The sequence below is a fragment of the Haliaeetus albicilla genome, chromosome 9 (genome assembly GCF_947461875.1).
Source record: "Haliaeetus albicilla chromosome 9, bHalAlb1.1, whole genome shotgun sequence".
Classification (NCBI taxonomy): Eukaryota; Metazoa; Chordata; class Aves; order Accipitriformes; family Accipitridae; genus Haliaeetus; species Haliaeetus albicilla.
In genome coordinates this window covers 16,011,534-16,029,367 of record NC_091491.1, presented here as the reverse complement: position 1 = coordinate 16,029,367, position 17,834 = coordinate 16,011,534, and the positions used below count along the sequence as shown (strand labels likewise).

General features: G+C 41.6%; 1 protein-coding gene across 3 annotated transcripts in view; it reads left to right on the top strand.

The window, feature by feature from the left end:
- The first annotated feature begins 5,699 nt into the window (after positions 1-5,699).
- MAP3K13 (mitogen-activated protein kinase kinase kinase 13) overlaps positions 5,700-17,834 on the top strand; it is an 84,534-nt gene continuing 72,399 nt past the window's right edge. For 2 of the 3 annotated variants that reach the window (XM_069791805.1, XM_069791808.1), the window contains exons 1-2: positions 5,700-5,790; positions 14,531-14,647. The gene's annotated coding sequence lies outside the window, so the exon portion shown is untranslated. Of the gene's footprint in view, positions 5,878-14,530; positions 14,648-17,834 lie in introns of all 3 variants that reach the window. The other variant, XM_069791806.1, reaches the window with a different exon arrangement.

Sequence of the window (17,834 nt, the reverse complement as noted above, 5' to 3'; positions counted from 1 at the left end):
GAGCCAACCCCCAGACTGGGGTGAATCTCCCTGTAACTCCCAAAAAACCCCTCCCAACAACCACACAACGTTCTCCCAGGTATGGGTGTGTAATGAGGCCTGACTTTCCCTGTGGGTTGTAGGGTGTTGGTTTAATCTGTGGGGTGCAGTTTATCCTAACTGGTTTGTTGTGGAAAGTTAGCTTTGCTTGAAATGTTTTTATAGCTCTACAATCTCTCCTTTATACCTCTTGGCCTTTACAAGTCAGCCGCTGGGCAGAAAGGCTGCAGCTCCTTCACCTGGTCTGGAACAGGTATAAATAATTTTAGAACTTGATTTATGCATACAGAAAGGTCTGTACAAACATATAGTCTTCGCTCATAGCAATGGCCTTTATTGCTATTGCTGTTGTGGTAGATCACTACAGCTCTTATGTCACTTGCTAAGTAATGTAAGGAAAAAAAAAAACAAACCAGGGATAATACTCTGCAATTTGCTTGTAAAACAGTATGTTTGGGGAGTTTATAAAAACAGTGTAAACTACGCCTTAGAGGGCTAACTGATCTGTTGTATTTTTATTGACCAGAATGAAACCAAAGATCACTCTGAGTTGTACTTTCTGTTTATAATTTACAGGTCTATTTTACTTGTCCTTTAATAATACAACTAACAAAACAGGACCCTTCTGAGCGTGAATAAACACAGAAGAAACCAGTTCTTGGGAAAAGAAAGCTCTGCAGAGTTATGGAAAGGCTCCAGTAAATGTTTAAGGTTTATTGTTGTAAGCTTTATGTTTGCCTTTTTTTCTTCCTTAAAGATAGAGTTTGGTAGTGAGAAGAGGAAGTGCATTTAAGTGTACACAGCAGAAGAAATTAAAGTCTTCAGAGCTTTGTTCTGTGCTGAGTTGTATAAGGACCGAGCACAAGGATCTGAGCTTAAATGCAACTCCCAGACCAATGGAGGAAGAGTGCATGGGCGCGGGCCCCAGATTAGGCTTCTTGCTGTTTTTTCCGTTCTCACAGCAGTCTGATCCGAGGCAATGCAGCTCTGCTATATCAGAGCTGATCTTCAGCACAGGTAGCCATGGGTGGGGATCGAGGTTGCAGAGCCTGTTGGTGCACTTAACCTTGACAAAATGTAATCAAGATGGTCAAGTTTCCTTCCGTAAGCTTTTGAGTAACTCACCAAAAGCTTGTACGGATCTCCAGCACTTCTCTTTCTAAGGCTGTTCCGTGAGGAGCAGGGCTGTTCCCTGCAGACTGTCTGGCAGTTTATACTTTGATGAAAAACAGCTGTTGACTATGAAACCACAAGACATGGTGGCAGCTTTCTCTAGCCCTAAGGCCTGCCAAAAGGAAAGATATTTTGCTATACAAAGAGAAATACAGCTAAAATTGCATATCTAAAATTGCTCATGTCTTCATCCTCTGCTAGGGGACAGCTCTACTCTTACTTGTCTGTGGCAGCCAATGCCATTTCAGAAGTAAACTATGATTATGGTAGAGGCTTAACTTTGCATAAGAAAGTTGGAGTAGTAATGAAAGGCTTTCTTTCAACAGGACAAGGCAGGCAGTGAAGTAGATTGTGGACATTCCTCTGTGGTTGTTAAGTTTTGTCATCCCTTTGATTACTGGTCTTTTGACTACGTAGTGGAGGATAATGCTCAGAAAACATACCTGGGTGCCCATTCCAGTTCTAGAGAAAGAAAAGGCTTCTCAAAACAGGAATATCAAATCCTTAGAGACTCCATTACTAGAAATGGTAAGGAGGGATATTCACCAAGGACAGATTTCAATGAATGTGAATGTTGTGCTTTGTCTTCCAAACCACTCAGAATGTGGTGTGGTAAAAGAAAAAGAATCCTGCTTCTTCCTGAGCTGGAACAACATGAGTCTGTCAAGTCTTCTACAACCTCCTGGGATCACCAGCCTTGTTCAGGAAGTGCTGAATGATACAAACAAGTGCTTTATTTATAGGAGACTTGGGTTAATTTTTATTCCAGTATATCATTGTCTTGGTTTCAGCTGGGATAGAGTTAATTGTCTTCCTAGTAGCTGGTACAGTGCTACATTTTTGAGTTAGGTATGAGAAGAATGTTGATAACACTGATGTTTTCAGTTGTTGCTAAGTAATGTTTAGTCTGAAGTCTAGGATTTTTCAGCTTCTGATGCCCAGCCAGCAAGAAGGCTGGAGGGGCACAAGAAGTTGGGAGGGGACACAGCCAGGGCAGCTGACCCAAACTAGCCAAAGGGGTATTCCATACCATGTGACGTCACATCTAGTATAGAAACTGGGGGGAGTGGAGGTGGGAGGATCTCCGCTTGGGGACTAACTGGGCGTCGATTGGTGGGTGGTGGGCAATTGCATTGTGCATCATTTGTACATTCCAATCCTTTTATTATTACTGTTGTGATTTTATTAGTATTATCATTATTAGTTTCTTCTTTTCTGTTCTATTAAACCTTTCTTATCTCAACCCACGAGTTTTACTTCTTTTTCCGATTTTCTCCCCCATCCCACTGCGTGGGGGGGAAAGTGAGTGAGCAGCTGCATGGTGCTTAGTTGCTGTCTGGGGTTAAACCACGACAATCATTGATGCAAGGTATTTCAGCAGAGGCAGCTTAATTTGCTATAAACATATTCACACAGAACAAAAATTCCTGGAAAATGATTATTTGACTAGTTGCACAAGTCTGTTTCTGACCCCAGAGGTGTTTGAAAAGGAGGGTCTGCAGTGATGTTCCAGCTGTAGGAGTAGAGTATTTCTGCTGCAACGACCTCTGAGGAATATGGAAGGTTTGACTAGTTGTCTTGTACAATCTGATCTGAGTTTTTTGTGGTAAATCCTGTGGTCACAGTGCTGAGAGGGGTAGGAGCTCTGAAAACTTATTTGTTCTTGACAGCAGCTGGTCTAAACATCAGTCCCGAATTACACCCTGCTGTTGAAACGACAGTTCAGAGGGCCAGCTAAATTCACCAACTGTTTTCTGCTTTCTCTTTTACAGCTACACCTTTTTCAAAATTTTTTTGGCTTTAAAAAAATTATTTGGTGTAAAAAGAGCTGTTGAACTCTTCAACTTTATAATTGTTTGTCTGGTACAGTGTTCTTTGATCCTGGCTAATACCTTCATCTGTGGTAAAAAACAATATTAGTAAATGTCTGATCATAAAATAATTTTCAAAGGCTCCTTTGTTTATACACACCCTTAGGTGACCTCCTCTGCTAACTGTGAGGTCCTTTTCTAAACTGTCTCCAAAACCAGCCTTCCAGAGCCTCAGTGAGCTGGAGTTCATCGCCTCAGGGCTGGTATGTATAGCTCTTTGAAAGGCACAGCTGGAGTAAGTGTGGTAACTACATCTACACACCAAGGCATATTGTGGGCTGTGAAGTTATCGTCCTATTCCAGAGTTTAAATTGCTGCTGAAGAGCCTTAGCTTGTTTTAGCAATGGAGGTTGTTTGAGCTTGATGTGATAAAGCCATATTTAAAAACTTTTCCTCCTTGCTGGGTATCCTTAGAGGCATTTTTTCCTTTAGCAAAAAAGGTTTTAAATGTCTTGGAAACTTTGCCTCCTGTTCTGTTTTCTAGACCAAGGCTGGGCATAATTAAATGCATAATTACATTTGTCACTGTTAATATGTACTTAAAAACAGGGCTATAGTTGGAGAACAGTTGCACATCCAACATTGCACTCCCCCTTAGAAAGAAACAACTCATTTTCTTTTAAAATGCATGTGTGCAGCTGTGGAGAGCACAGCGACACAGCTCTCTGAGCAGGACAACTATTTGTCTTACTGAGGCTTTACTCTGCTCCTTGGCTTCTTGAGACGAGGTTACCCCTCTAAAAATCCCCACTGCATCAGGTATGTAAAATATCTATACATATATATATATTTATTTTTTTTTAACATTCAGATCTGCAAAGACAAGATTGACAAAACTTGACAGTTTTGCACACATAAAGCTGCTGTAACATATTTGTTAGCAATGTACAAACCCACAGTATTTCCCATCAAGTGGGTCCCCTGTTGAGCATTTATTTCTCTCTTTACTACTCTATGCATTTCAGATTTAAATTGTCTTAAACAAAAAATTACCGTTTCAAATGGAGGATCTTGAGTTCTCCCCACCAGAACAAAGAATCTGTCGGTTATTTTTAATAGTCCAAGCCTCTTTCATGATTTTTAAGCTCCGATATTTGTGTGGTTTCAAAGCAACACCTCCTGGCAAGCCTTGGTATTGCTTGTGCAAGCAGAGAGACCTTCCTCTTGTATTGATGATACATGACAAACCAGCGAGAGAGCGGAGTGATATGCAACGATAGTCCCTCGTTGCAAATTGTAGCGTGCAAATTGCAGTGAGTGACGTGAATGTTACGACTTCCACTAGGGGAGAAATAAAAGTGGGGAATGTGTTTCAGAATTTTTTAAAACGAGAGCAAACATAAGCACTTAGTGCTGTCTTACAGGTATTGCTGCCTTTTTCTTATTTTTTTTTATTTATTTATACTACCTGTGCTGGTTTACAGTGGACAATATCACCAAAAGCAATGCAAAAAGCCCCCTGTGAAGCCAGCAAACAAAGGTTGCTTGCTATCATCCCCATGAACAGTAGTATGGATATTAGTGTTCATCTTTCCCGCTCAATTTACTCCCTTTGCTATCCCAACGTAAAACTGACTGGCAGAAAATAGAAGTGTGAATGGAAATTCAGAACGGTTTCAGAAAGCTTTGTTAATGTTCAAAGTATTGCATTCCCTTAGTGCTAAAGTGATGTGGCTGTCCTTATAAGCAAATGAAGATACTACAAAAGACGATGGAAGCATCACAGAAAACCACTAAAGAGCAAGATTACAGTCCCCTTATTCACAGCATCTACATGTGGTTTAAGCTACTATTGTGCTGTATTAGCATCACCATGAAACAATGCAACATACTGGAATAACTTGAGGAATCAGACATGAAGAATGCCAGGCAATTTATACAGAAGACAGGTATGATGTAAATGTTCATATACTTGTAATGAATAAAAGCAACACTGGTAATTGTAGAGGGCCATTTCTTGAAGGAGACAGTAAAACTGTCAATAATGATAAAAAGGTGTACGTGATCAATAAATGTTTCTGCTCTCCATTCCAGATTGCTGGTTGATTTATTGATGTTACTACTAATGAAACTCTTTTTCTGTCCAGTAGTGAAGTACGATGTTAAAAGCATCTATCAAAGTTTGGCACCTCAATATCCAGTTTGGCCACATAGGCTGCATCCTAGTATTTTGAGAGAACTGGCTGAAAAATTACCTGACTATTGGGGTTGGTATCACTAAATTTTCAAAACCAGGGAAAACCTCAGATGACAAGAAAACCACTTGGCGGTTTGCCTGCCCTAACTGCACTCAGCCACAAACCTGGTGCAGTGCTATCTATCCACGACAGCCGACGCAGGTAACCAAACTGACTGCTCTGGAGGCCGAGGAGAGGCCTGGCTGGGGCCTGTCCCTTGTCCGAGAATCCCGATTCTCCGCAGCCTGCCCGGGGCAGCTGGGATTCCCACACGCTCTACTGGCCCGCGGGGAGCCCCTCAGAAACGACCGAGGTGTTTCGGGCCGCCCGCCGTGACCAGCCGCCTCACGGCCTCCCGCCGCCCGCCCGTGGGCGCCACCCCCGACCACGCCCAACCACCGCCCCGGCGCCGCTGCGGCTGCGCGCCCCGCTACTGGCGGCGGAGCGGAGCGCGGCCCCGGAAGTGACGGGGGAGAGGCGAGGCCGGTGCTGAGCGGGGCGGTGCTGCCGGCGCCGGACGCGGTGCCCAGGTAACGCGGCGGGGCCGGCCGGGCCGGGGTCCTCCTGTCTCTCAGGCAGCGGGAGGGGCGGCGCGGACACCGGGGGTCGTCCCTGAGGTGAGGGGCTCCGGCTGGCTCCTCAGCCGCCGGCCGCTGTCCGAGAGCGTTGGGCGCCTCTCCTCTCGGGACGGCCACCGGTGCTTCCCGGGTGAGCCCTGGGCGCGCAGGGCTGCGAGCGTCCCGCTGCTCCCGGCTGTCGCTTCTGCTTTGCACGGGACGAGCCAGGGTTTGTCCGCTCCTGTTTTGAGGCGCGTAGCTTCCATGCTTGCATATTTAAGAGAAAAAAAAAAAAAAAAAAAAAAAAGGGAGTTCTACGCATTTAAAAAAAGAAGTTAGGAGTTATCCGTGGCGCTAGCAGTTTCTCAGCTCTGTAACGAAGCCAGGTGTTGGTAATGCTTATTTTTGAGGCAGATGAACAATCGCAGGGTATTATCTCCTCTTCCCGGGAAGGAGGAAGCATTTAAGTAAATCTCCAGACAGAATCTGAAGCAGATCATTACCGAGTTAAGACTGTGGCGTCTACCGTAATCCTGTCTGAGCACAACGTCCTAGAGGCTGTTGACATAAAAAAAAAAAATAAAAATTACCACAAGCTTCTATGGTTTTGTGCCCTGTTCAGTAAAAAAAAAAGGTAGTGTAGTAATTTTGATGCTTCTCTCATCTGGCAGAAGTTTGGAAGAGTGAAAGGGATGGCTTTAGCAGATGCTTCAGTTGGACTATCTTTGGCTTAGCCCGATAGAATGAAACAAAGTGATAACTGGTAAGAAGTGCAGCACTTAAAACTGTGAAGGAAGACAGCATCTTGCCACCTTATAGGGAGAAGCAGTTCTTGGGGCAGAATCTAGTACCTCTAGCTTATTTTTGCTAAATGGATGGAGATGGATATAAGTAACACTTGCAAGCATAGTACAGTGAAAATAAAACCTTTAGAGAAAATGGATAGGAACCTGTCAGCCTCCTTTCTCATTTGAGCTTTGTGGGAGTTTTGCTACTGGAAACTACTAAGACCTTGTTGTGACTTTATTTGCAGTTGTTCTTTCATCCTCTAGTTTTACTACTTCAGAGGTAGACTGGTTTTAACATACTGATCTCATCTTCAAAGCAGAGTGAAAAAATAAAGATAAACACTTTCTGCATTCACTCGGAGATGTATTTGATTCCTGATCTGATTGCTCCAAGCAGGCATTTGGGATGTGAGAGGTTACATTTTCATGATAACTATATGTATCAGTAAGTGTGGAATTTCAAGGAGCAGGTTTAACATGCTGTTACTGCTGAAAAGAGTGGCCCTCTGCACCTCTTTTCCAGCCCTCTGATTGTCCATTTTCATGGCCTCTCGTGTGCAGGTATAAGTGGCTGCGTGGTTGGCTGGATTCATCTGTCAAACCAGTCGGTAATTAGCGCCATACAGAAAATGAACTGATGGAGCTGACTGTGTGTCTGTGCTCATGCTAGTGTATATAACAGGGAGAGGCAGGTCCACCCATTTAGGCAGTGTTATGGATCAAAATCAGTTAAGCTGCTTGTGAAAGTGTTCCCTGAGGCTGCACTTCCCTGGAGAGGTGAGCTGGCCTAGTGTTTGTGGTTTGGGTTGGTTGGTTGGTTTGTTTGTTTTATTTTGGTTTTGTTTTGGTATTTTTTTAGATGAAAGCTGTGCAATACTGTCTGTCTCCTTATTTCATGATATAGCTAATATTCTTAGCCCCCCCCTCCACTCTTTTACAGTAGAAAGATTTTTTATTTTGTTTCCTGAAAAGGTTTACTTTTGGGTGATGACCAAACTGGTGCATGTGGAGGGTTACAAATGAAGAACTGGAGAATTTTTAGAAATTTACCTGTGGTGATTATCATCAATAACTCCACTGGAATCATTGCTAAAACAGATGTTCAGTTTTAGAGAACAAAAGCAGTTTTGCTAAATGTAAAGATGGGACTACTAGCAGTAAGTAAAGAAATTGCATTTAGACACAAAAAACAGCTGGATAAAGAATTGAAACAGATGTAGTAAACAAAAAATTGCTCTCAGTTGTAGTATGAACTGTATTTTAACAGCTGTTTCTGACATCAGAAAGATCTCTGTCCAAAAAGATGATAAAAGATGAGACTATTAGCAAAACTTTATTTACATCAGGGGCATGCAAAGAATTTTTCTGGCATCTAAACAGTTTGGTGAGCTTCACTAAGGCTAAGAACAATTGGCCTGAAAAAAAAATCAGTCTTTTGTTTATTGTATTATTTTGAAGTCTATGTTAGTACAGCACGTAATAGATTTTATTGAGATATTTAGTAGAGAATAAATACTTCTCCTTGTAATGTCCAGAAGTTTTATATAAGCCTTTGTGACATAGTTTAATGGCTTAATTGCGGTGTTAAAATACTACTTTTTGAAAAAGTGCTGAATTTCCAGAACTTGGTGTGGTTTAGTTTTAAATGATTTTTGCACTGTGGCTCCTGCCCCTGTCTTGAACCTGTTCTGCGGTGTACATGTCATGTTGTTTAGAACTCCTTTCATGGAAACATTTCCTTTTAGGTCCCTTATTAAAATTATTAAAGCTGAATCTAACTGCTGTCCTTGTAGAATTTATCTTTACAACTTCTCATAAAGAAGGTAAATTGCCCTTTATTATTCTTTGTTAGAAAAGATAGTGTAAGATTTAATAAGTTACTATATCAAATACTCTAGGTGGTCTTAACAGTACAGTGCTTAAGTTAAATATTGACTTGCTGTATAGGACTTTGGTCTTGTGTAACCCTTGCCAAAGCTGAAGCTGGGAGAAAGGTATTGTGGCAAAGATAATGACAACTTAAAATTACCCCCTACCAAACTGAAGCTAGTCTAGCTGTGCACAGAAGCAGCTAGTGATCACAGATGAGGCTCAGCTTGGTGGCGCTTGTAACCGATTAAATGTAGAATTAATTCCTCTGTTTCTTTCTTGTCTCTGTTGAAGATAAAAATTAATTAAAATACCATTTAAAGAAAGCGTGAAATAAGGATGTAAAAAAATGTTAGTGTTTTTTGCAGTGTAGTCTTTAACTACATAAGCATAAACCTTCCTGTAGAATACTCATGCCCAGTGTTGGTAGTTGCTGCAGTGTGATGTGAGTAGGTAATTACGTTTGTACCTGGGGGGTGGTGACAGTCCCCTGTTTCTCTGTAGATAGTGAAATGACTAGAATTTGGGGTCTCATTGCTGGTGCCAAGTCTGGTGGTCCTTTCTAATCTTGCTCTTGCTTATACTTAGACATACCTTTGGCTGGAAGAAATTCTGCGTGCCGGCTGTCAGGATGTCTCGTCTCTGGGACCATGCCTTCCAATGTAGAAGGCTCTTTGTGTTTTATATGCATGTGATCACTTGAAAAAATAAACATTTCTCATTCTTGCAAAGATTCACTTTCAAATATCAACTAAGTGTAACTGGTTTAGTATTTCCAGCCTGTTCCATGCCTCTTTCCTTGCTGTTCTGGGCTTTCTTACAAAGGTCTAAAATCTGGTTGCTAAACTGCATTGAAAATAGAAGAATTTCTCTGGAACTGATGAGATAAATTTTTTTCCTTGGTGATGTGGTATGTATCATTCTTGAATGCTTTGCTGTGGGGAATAGGAGTTTCAAGCTAATCAGGAGGTTGTTAGCAAAAAAAAAAAAAAAGTCAGTCATCTAAGGTGCTTTAGGTGAAGGAATTTCTGCATCCTTTAATAGTAAGATATTTTGAGCTGTTTATGTGTGGGTGAGGGAATAAGTTATTTTATGTCTTTGGTAAGTCTGGTTTACTGTTAGAATCTAGTTCTAGGAAGATTTTTCTCCTATGTTATTGGAAGAAGGTTGGGTATGTCATGTCAACTTCGCTACAAACTGAGGTTTCGATAGAAGAAACAATTTGTTTTAGATGGAAGATTGGGTTGATAAATCCTGCCTTTTTACTAATTCATTTTGAAAACGTTTGTCTAACTGTGATGGGCATGAATTGCTCCTTGCTCACTCTCTGGATATTCTGGAACGTGCATTTATAGAGCTGTCTGTGAAGAGCCTGTGGAGTAAAAGGTGGTTCAGACTTTTAGCATTCCTGTCAACTTTTTCCACTTTGTGAATTTAATGTTGTAGTGTGATTCATTTTCAGGTATGTTTCAGAGATGCATGGATGTTTGGTGTGACTGAGATCAAGATTTAGGCTAAACTCCAGATGGCGGTCAGAGGATTACTTTGAGAGCTAATTACGAGTGTTCTTTGTATAAGTCTGAATAGTTACATCACAAAGATTTTTCTTTAATGATTCATCGGGCAATTTAGTGGGGAAAAAACCCTCAACTTTTTAACTTTCTGATGAAGCGTGTTTTTCCTTAGCCCAGCTGGCTCATATTGAGCTGTACCCCCGTACTTGCAGGCTATTTTAATGGGTATTAATTTCCTGACTCTGAAAATGAGATCTATGATATCTTTGAAGTCTGGATATCTCTTTTTCTCTGCATGTGTGGCCTCCATTTCTCCTTGCATCCATCTACTGAGTAAGCGTACTGCTGTGTTGTGAGCTGTGAACAAATATCTCTGCCCATGGTTTATTCAGGTGTAGACTTCGTTGAGTTAGTGAATGCTATTTTTGGAGTTCCCTCAGGGAGAAGGTGGTCAGCCTATCTAACCTCAGAGCTGAGCAGAGGGGAGTGTAGCAATGTCAGCTTTGGTGTCACTGTGCTGGATCAGCTATTGGTGGTGGTTCTGTCAGAGATGATCCTGTCTTCTGCAAAGGGGTGTTAGCGGGGTCATCCAGCAGCAAGTTGGTGAGAAAACACTCATTTTACTCGGTTGGTTTGATATTGTTGCCAGGAAACACCTTGTCCACATTTCAGAGACTTGTGAGTTATGGCTGCTCCTACCTTAGCTGAACAGATTTGCCCTACGACTCATAGATAAAGGTCAATGCTCTTGACATCTGCAGCTCCGGGTCACTGTGCCAGTCTATCTTGTCCAGTTGCATTGTCACTGTCTTATTTGGTGTCTGGTGCTGCAGCCACTACAGTTTTGGCCTTTGGTCTGTGACAGGATGGCTTAGGGCTAAAGGCGATGAAGTTTCCTCTCAATTATATCCCTCCCTATTTCTGGACTACTTGGGTGCCCCTCGAAGACTGGTGCTGTTGTATCCTGTGCTGCTGCTGGCTTCAGATCAGCCAAACACCTGAATGTTGGTGGAGGTGGAGAAAACATAGTGCTGGGGTCTCATGCTGATGGTGCCATGCACCTCAGCAGGTAGCAAATCGATTTCTGAGTTTTCCTTCACATCATTTGTTTTCTACCGGTTTTCCTTATAACAACCTGAATGCTAAAGTTTGCAGTGTTGCTCGGTGGCATTAGGACGCCCCTTTGGGAATGAGAATTTTTAAAAATTGCTTTAGTCATAGGGTTGGTGGGAGGACTTCTCTCTCTTCATATCTTCCTAAGTAAAGGTTAGTATGTCATATAGCTGACACAGAGTGCTTTGACCTTCCTGCTTCACTTACAAATAGAGCGCTCTTTTAATGGGTTATTTACATTCCTCAAGGTACAGTGTCCTGTAGTTTCGATGTACTTGCCTGTCTGTAATGGGAGGAAATACTGGTGCTGGTTAACTGGTTTGATATGCTCTCATGATTAGAGACCTCCTGCAGGTGGTCTCTGGGCAGAGATTGAACAAATGTGCTGGCTGTAAGCTACAAGTATTATTTTTGTGTTCAATCATCCATTGCCTCTTCCTGGGGGCAAGAGCTCTGGGGAGAGATAAGCTAAATTGTTGATGGGTGCTGTTCAGTGCAGTCAAGTTCAGGAGCTCAGTAAGCTGACCAGGTAGGCAGTCGACTGAGGAGATACCTGTATAGAAGCTTCCTAGTCCTCAGAGCCATAGGGGATATTTGCAGAGTCTTTTTTTTCCCCCTGTGTCTAGGGCCAGAATGCTCAAGTTGCAACAGAAAGAGTCATCACGATGTCCCTAAGAGATGAAAGGATTTGTACAGGCTTTCCTTTGCTTTGTCAGGGAACAGTTGGGACCTTGGGACCAGCGGCTCGAGCTTGCTGGCGAGCTGGCTGCTTTCCTGTGGTTCCGAACACACTGAAGCAGCAAAGATCATTCCCCAGATTCTGAGTGTGAGATTTGGACAGTGCCCTCTTCAGAAACTGGATTACCATGAAGTTGATTTCTTTGCCTTCATTCTAACAGAAACTGTCAGTTCTCTTTTGAAAAATCTAAATCTAAGCCCAGGCTTCCTGATTCATGAGGTGGGAGGCTATTGTATGTCTGACCCCAAATTGGCTGACACACAAGGTTCTGCAACATGTGATGCCTTGTGTTGCATCAGATGGTGGATGGGTGGTTTTGTTGATTCCCTCCTGGCCAAGGCATCCTCGAACCTTCTGCCTATTTTGTGGGAGGCCCATCTGGTTGCAGGACCAAAACAAAACCCTAATTTCAGACTTGTGTTGCATCACATGGTCTGGGTGCTGGGTAGTTCTTGACACTTACAACAGCCTGCTCTTGTCCAGTACGAGACTGTCATCAGTACCAGGAAAGATGGTAGTAAAGAACCTGCTCGGCCAAATGGCTAGTTTCGCCTCTTTGTGCTCAATGAGTTCAGTGTTTTCTTTGGAGGTCACAGTACTTCATACTCCTTAATTTCTCTTCTTTCCTGCTAAGTCATGCCAGGTGGCTCCCTAAGATTTCATTTCAGTCTTTTTTTCTGAAACCTCATACCTCCAAGGCAGAGGTCTTATACCATACTTGTGTGTTGAGAGAAGACTTTTTTTTTCTCCATAATCAGAGGATTAAATCTTCCAGACATTCTTTGAAGCTACTACTGAGAGAGCAAGGCTATTTCCAGAGTCACTTGGAGGTGCATTAGAGACTCTTAGGAGTTTGTTTATGCTTTGTGTGATGAGAGAGATATTCCTTGTCCTCCTTTCCCCTGGGCTAGCTCAGATTATGCTGATAGTATTAGTGAAGAACACTTCCAAGACTGATGTCACTCTACAGCAAAAACCTGGAGGTTTGTTGAGATACTCACCAAGCACTGGGACTTTGCAGAGTCAGCCAGGAATGAAACTGCATTTTATGGAGCAAAATGTACTGAGGTTGCTGTTTGCATGGAGGACTCTAATGCTTCTTTTTAGGTAGCTGCGAAAGAGTAACTCCAAGCAGAGCTCTACACACGTTGTGTGTGTGCAAAGTTACTTGAAGTTACAGGAGAGTTGCTTTTAAGTGGCTGGTGGTCTTTAATCTGTATTGTCTGTATGACACTCTACTCCTTCTCTCTTTGTAGTTCTTTCAAACTCCAGCAGCAAGTCAATAAGAACTATGAGTTTGGGATATATGCAAAACCTCTGTACCTGTGAGCCTGCAGAGAGGTGTGATACTTGCCCTGCAGATATGGCCAAAGGGGAAAAAAAATCTTGGGGAGGCTATGCATCTCAAGCAGTCAAGTGTGAAAGTGAAAATGGATAGTATATACTGAGCTGTAATTATTGGGAAGTAGGTGTTTTTTCCTGGACTTCCTGGCTAGTGGGAACCTTGAGAGTGTGACCTGAGTAATGTGAAAGAGATGGAGGGTTTCACTGCCTTGAGTAGTGTTGTGACTTTCACAGACCCTTCCAAAAGGACAGAATATTGATAATAGGAACTGCAGGACATGCTGTGTTGAAATTTTGTCTGCCTAAGTAGCTGCTAGTCAATTCCATTAATGTTTGCATATTTAATAAACTTTTAATGTTGGATTTTAATGAGTTGGCAGTTATCTCTGAACATCCATCAGCAGCAGTCACAGGGTCTAGGTGGCTCTCAAATGCGGATTTTTCTCACTTAGAAGGCATGTGGCCTTTCCATGGGCAGTTAGCACTTGACAGGATATAGCATGCTTTGATTCAGTTTGTACTGATGTACATCAACAATGAATTCTTAATTTGGATGGAGCCCTAGGGTTAAGTTTTCAGGGGAGAAATCTTTTTAAAAAGCTGGATATGAGAGAACATGACCTTCGTTAATTTCGTAACACACCGTTTATCTACTTGGGATGATTCTTGCTAGTGATCTAATTATTTTGGCTGCAAAATGGGCCTCCTAGGGAATTTGTTTCTAATGTGGCATTTGCTCATTTACATTCCCAGTGCTTTTGCTTTGCCTTTTCAGCCTTATTTTCCAAATGTATATCAAACTCCTCAGAATCCCAAGCAGGCTAAGAAGTGCCCTGATTGTGCTGCACACTTGGAACCAAGTGTCTCTAATGAGATTAAGGAAGCTAATATATTATCAAGGGAACCTTGGCAAAATTCAGCAGAAAAGTTCAGTGTTCGTGCTTTTGAGATAAACCTAAATGCAGTAAAATATGCCAGTGTGTAAAATGTAGCAGGCAAGGTAAAAAGGGACTTTTGATAACAGTGTAATTCTCAGTTCTGGCACCAGTATGACTTTAAGTAAGTCACTTCCCCATTGCCAATCTTTAGGATAAATTCTCAGTATGCTACTGTAATGTAGATAGTAAATGTGTAAGCTGTGAGGGTTGCAAGGGTAAAGAAAGAAGCCCTTACTGCTGCCTTTGAGATAAGACAACATAGTAATTCAGTAACTGGACCCATCAGATTGGTTTCAGATGACCTTTCAGTGTGCCTGGTAAAAAGCAGGAAGAAATGTAATGTTTATGTAATGTAGTATCTTTATCTGAGAGCTGTATTTTAAATTGAAGTTCTTTTTATATCTCTAGAATACCAGGTTCTGAGAGGAAGAGCAAAGCGAGTTAACGACAAAAACTGATGGACCATTACATCTTCCAGAATGAGCCTATTCACATTTTTCTACTGGAAACTAACATGTCTTGAAGGTGAGTAGGTTTTGTATGTGACAGATGAGCTGCCCAGTGTCTTGGGCCTTGACCATCAATCTTCCCAAAGGCAGATCTGTCCTCATTTCAGGTTAGTGTGCAACTGCCTTTCTGGGCTGGCACAGCCCATAGAGGCATGCTTGAAAATATGTATTTTGTCATTGGGAGAAATATATAGGAAGTAGGTAATATTTTCCATCATACCAATTAATTGTCATTAATTTGGAAGCTCTTGGAAAAGCTAGAGTGCTTAGTGAAAAAGGCAAACCATTGGGAACATGGGTATTTTTTAGGGAGTGGAGAAAATGCAGGTGTTTTGTTTGCAGTATGAGAAAGTTAAGTTTGTCAGACAAACTTTTGTTTAGTTTGGTGAATGTATTAAATTAGGTAAGGCATTTTCAAGTTCTGTTCCAGTTGTACCTCAAATGGTATTATCAGCGTTCAGAGTAGCTGAAGAAGAGTGCTTGCCATCACAGACAGTAAATTAATTTCACCAAAGTAAGGAACATAATGCTTGAATGAAATTAAATCAGAATTTTATTTTGTAGAGTTTGTGATATCTTTTATGTTATATGTGTACTCAGCCCCTTAGGGCTATAGGCAGTGACCATACAGTATTGTTTTAAAATCCTTTAATAACAGAAACCAAAATGGGAAATGTCACATAAGACCTGCACTCAACATTGAAGTAAAACCAGGATTTCTGAGACAAACAGTTAATGTTTAAAATATCTTGTTTTAGACTTTACTGTCACTTTAATAAATAACATATAAAAGGAAGCCATAAGCCTATGTAAGCTTAGGTTTGCCTGCTTAGCAGCATTAATTCTGATTTTTAATTAGGCTAATAAATTTGCTTTTCTGTTGGTTACTTTATTGATAATGAATATGTCTATTTTTCGGTATAAGCAACCTAATGCCTATGAACTCAAAGCTAATAGAGGAGTGTAAGTGGTGAAAAATAGGTCTAAGTTGTTGTCAATTATCATTCTGTCTGCACAGAAATTGTTCTAAAATGTTCAGCATTGGAGTCAGAGGCCTCTTGTGTGGAAATGCTTTTTGCTGTGAGGAAAAAGGCCTGATAGAAATTCAGCCTACACTGAACTTGGTTTTCCTGTGTTTTTGCATATTTGAAGCTGTGTCTCATTATCCATGTGAGTTACTTAAATATTTGTAGATTTGGTAGTGCTGATGAGGTTGTCATGAGTGTAGCACTTGACAGAGATAGAAGGGGATGCAGTGTCAGGGGCCCTTACTACTGGAGGAAGAAAAGACTTGTAGCTGGAGAGAGAAATACTGTTCACGTTCATTTGTGCTATTTGGTCTCTGGTATACTCTGCACAATTCTGCATAAAAGGATGGAAACCTGAAACCTCCAAACAAAAAGATGTTACCAAGTTCTAAAAGGTTCTCTTGTATTGACTAGTTGCCTGTGTTTTGCATGTGTCCTCTTTAGAATCAATAGGATGAGCTGTGGAATGTTTTGGGAAAATGTATGAGTAACTTAATTTATATACATTGGAGCCATTGGGAGTTTGTATGGAAAATTAGTCCTGGAGGAAAATGATTTGCAGTACTGGGTCCATGTTCCTGAATCAGCAGCTTTGTTTCTGAGTAATTTTTCATTAATTGTAAGTGCGTTGCCCTGGGTGTTCCTTACAGCTATGTGTGGAGAAAAGTAATATTGAAGTGCTCAAAGGTACAAACTGAGGACACCTGAATATCTTTTTTTGTGAGCTGGGACAACTGGATTTTGAATTTCTATTGTTATATGTAGTCAGACACTGAGAACTCCTGGAAGACTTTAAATAGGAACTTGCTATTGATGTTTCACACTTTCTACCTAATAATGTGGAAGCTAATCTAATGCTACGGAAAAGTAGGATGTGTTGCAAGAGCCGTAAGTTGAGTGTTTTCCATGTATATGGAAAAAATAACAATTTTTTTCTGTACTGTATTTGCAGTCTAAACATTCAAAAAATGCTGGTAGATCTTGGAGTGCTGTAGTATCTTCTACATTATGTGTTCCTTATATGTAAAGAGGCTGCAAATGGTTATGTATCTGTATAATGATCTTCAGCTGTTTTTTTGGGGGAAGGATATTTTAAGTGCAGTCTGTGAATGCTGCACAAATAACTATCTGTATATTAATCTCCAATATTAAAAAGTTCTTGTGATATTTGAGTGATTGCAGAAGTCTGTGGTTTAAACTACATACTGTTCATGTGTGGATGAAGGATGTTTTGAAGGTAAAGGTGTTACCTAGGAACCCTTTTGCCCCCAAAATCTGGAAAGTTAGGGAATCTCACTTGGAAATATTTATTCTGCTGTAGTCTGTACTTTTCTGTTGATGTGGATGAATAGAAATACATCTTCTTCCTTTTGCTCTCTTCTTTTTCTTCTACTTTGACATTTTGTGCAAAGTGCAACTTTAATGTGGGGAGAAAGATTGTGCAACAGGGTAAAGAAAGAGGGAGAGTGAAAAGAGGGTATTTTGCTGCTATAAGGCTTCTTTGTTCTTTGAGGTCAGGAAGAGCTGAGCTGCCAGTGATTTCATAAGCTCTTCTATTACCTGTTCACATACTGGTCAGTTAGCCTAAATGGATGGATCTCCCTCTGTATGAGTCTTTAAGTAAATATCAGGCAGTGCTGGTATTCCTGATAACTGTCTGCTCTGAGTACTTGCTCCTATTTCTTGCTTATTGTTGACTTGCTAATTTCTTAGCTGCTATCACAACCCAAGCAGATTTTGTCGGCACAGGGTCTTCTCATGGTGTGCAGCTGTAGAGACACCCCTCTGTTCCAGCCTTGTTAGAGGATATATTTTCAACAGTGGCTGGAAAATATTTGGAGATGTTTCCAGTAAAACAGTTGGTACTGATTCTTGGCTGAGAGCCTCCTCTTGATCAGAGGCAGCATCGTGGTTTGCCAGATGGCCTGCAAGCTGGATCTGGTGCCTGCTCTGATTGCATCCCTCCTGCAGGACAGGGCACCGGAGGAAGTGCATCTCTGGCCTCCCATGGGAGCACCAGAGCACATTGCGTTCAGAACTGTTACTAGAGCAGGAGGTGTCAGCAGTTCATTCCTGCTTGACTGCCTTTAAGGACAGCTAGCTGCTGCAGATAGGGCTTTAGGACTGGAGGTCTGTGAGCTGTGCTTCTCTGGCAGTTGCTGCAGCCGGAGGGTG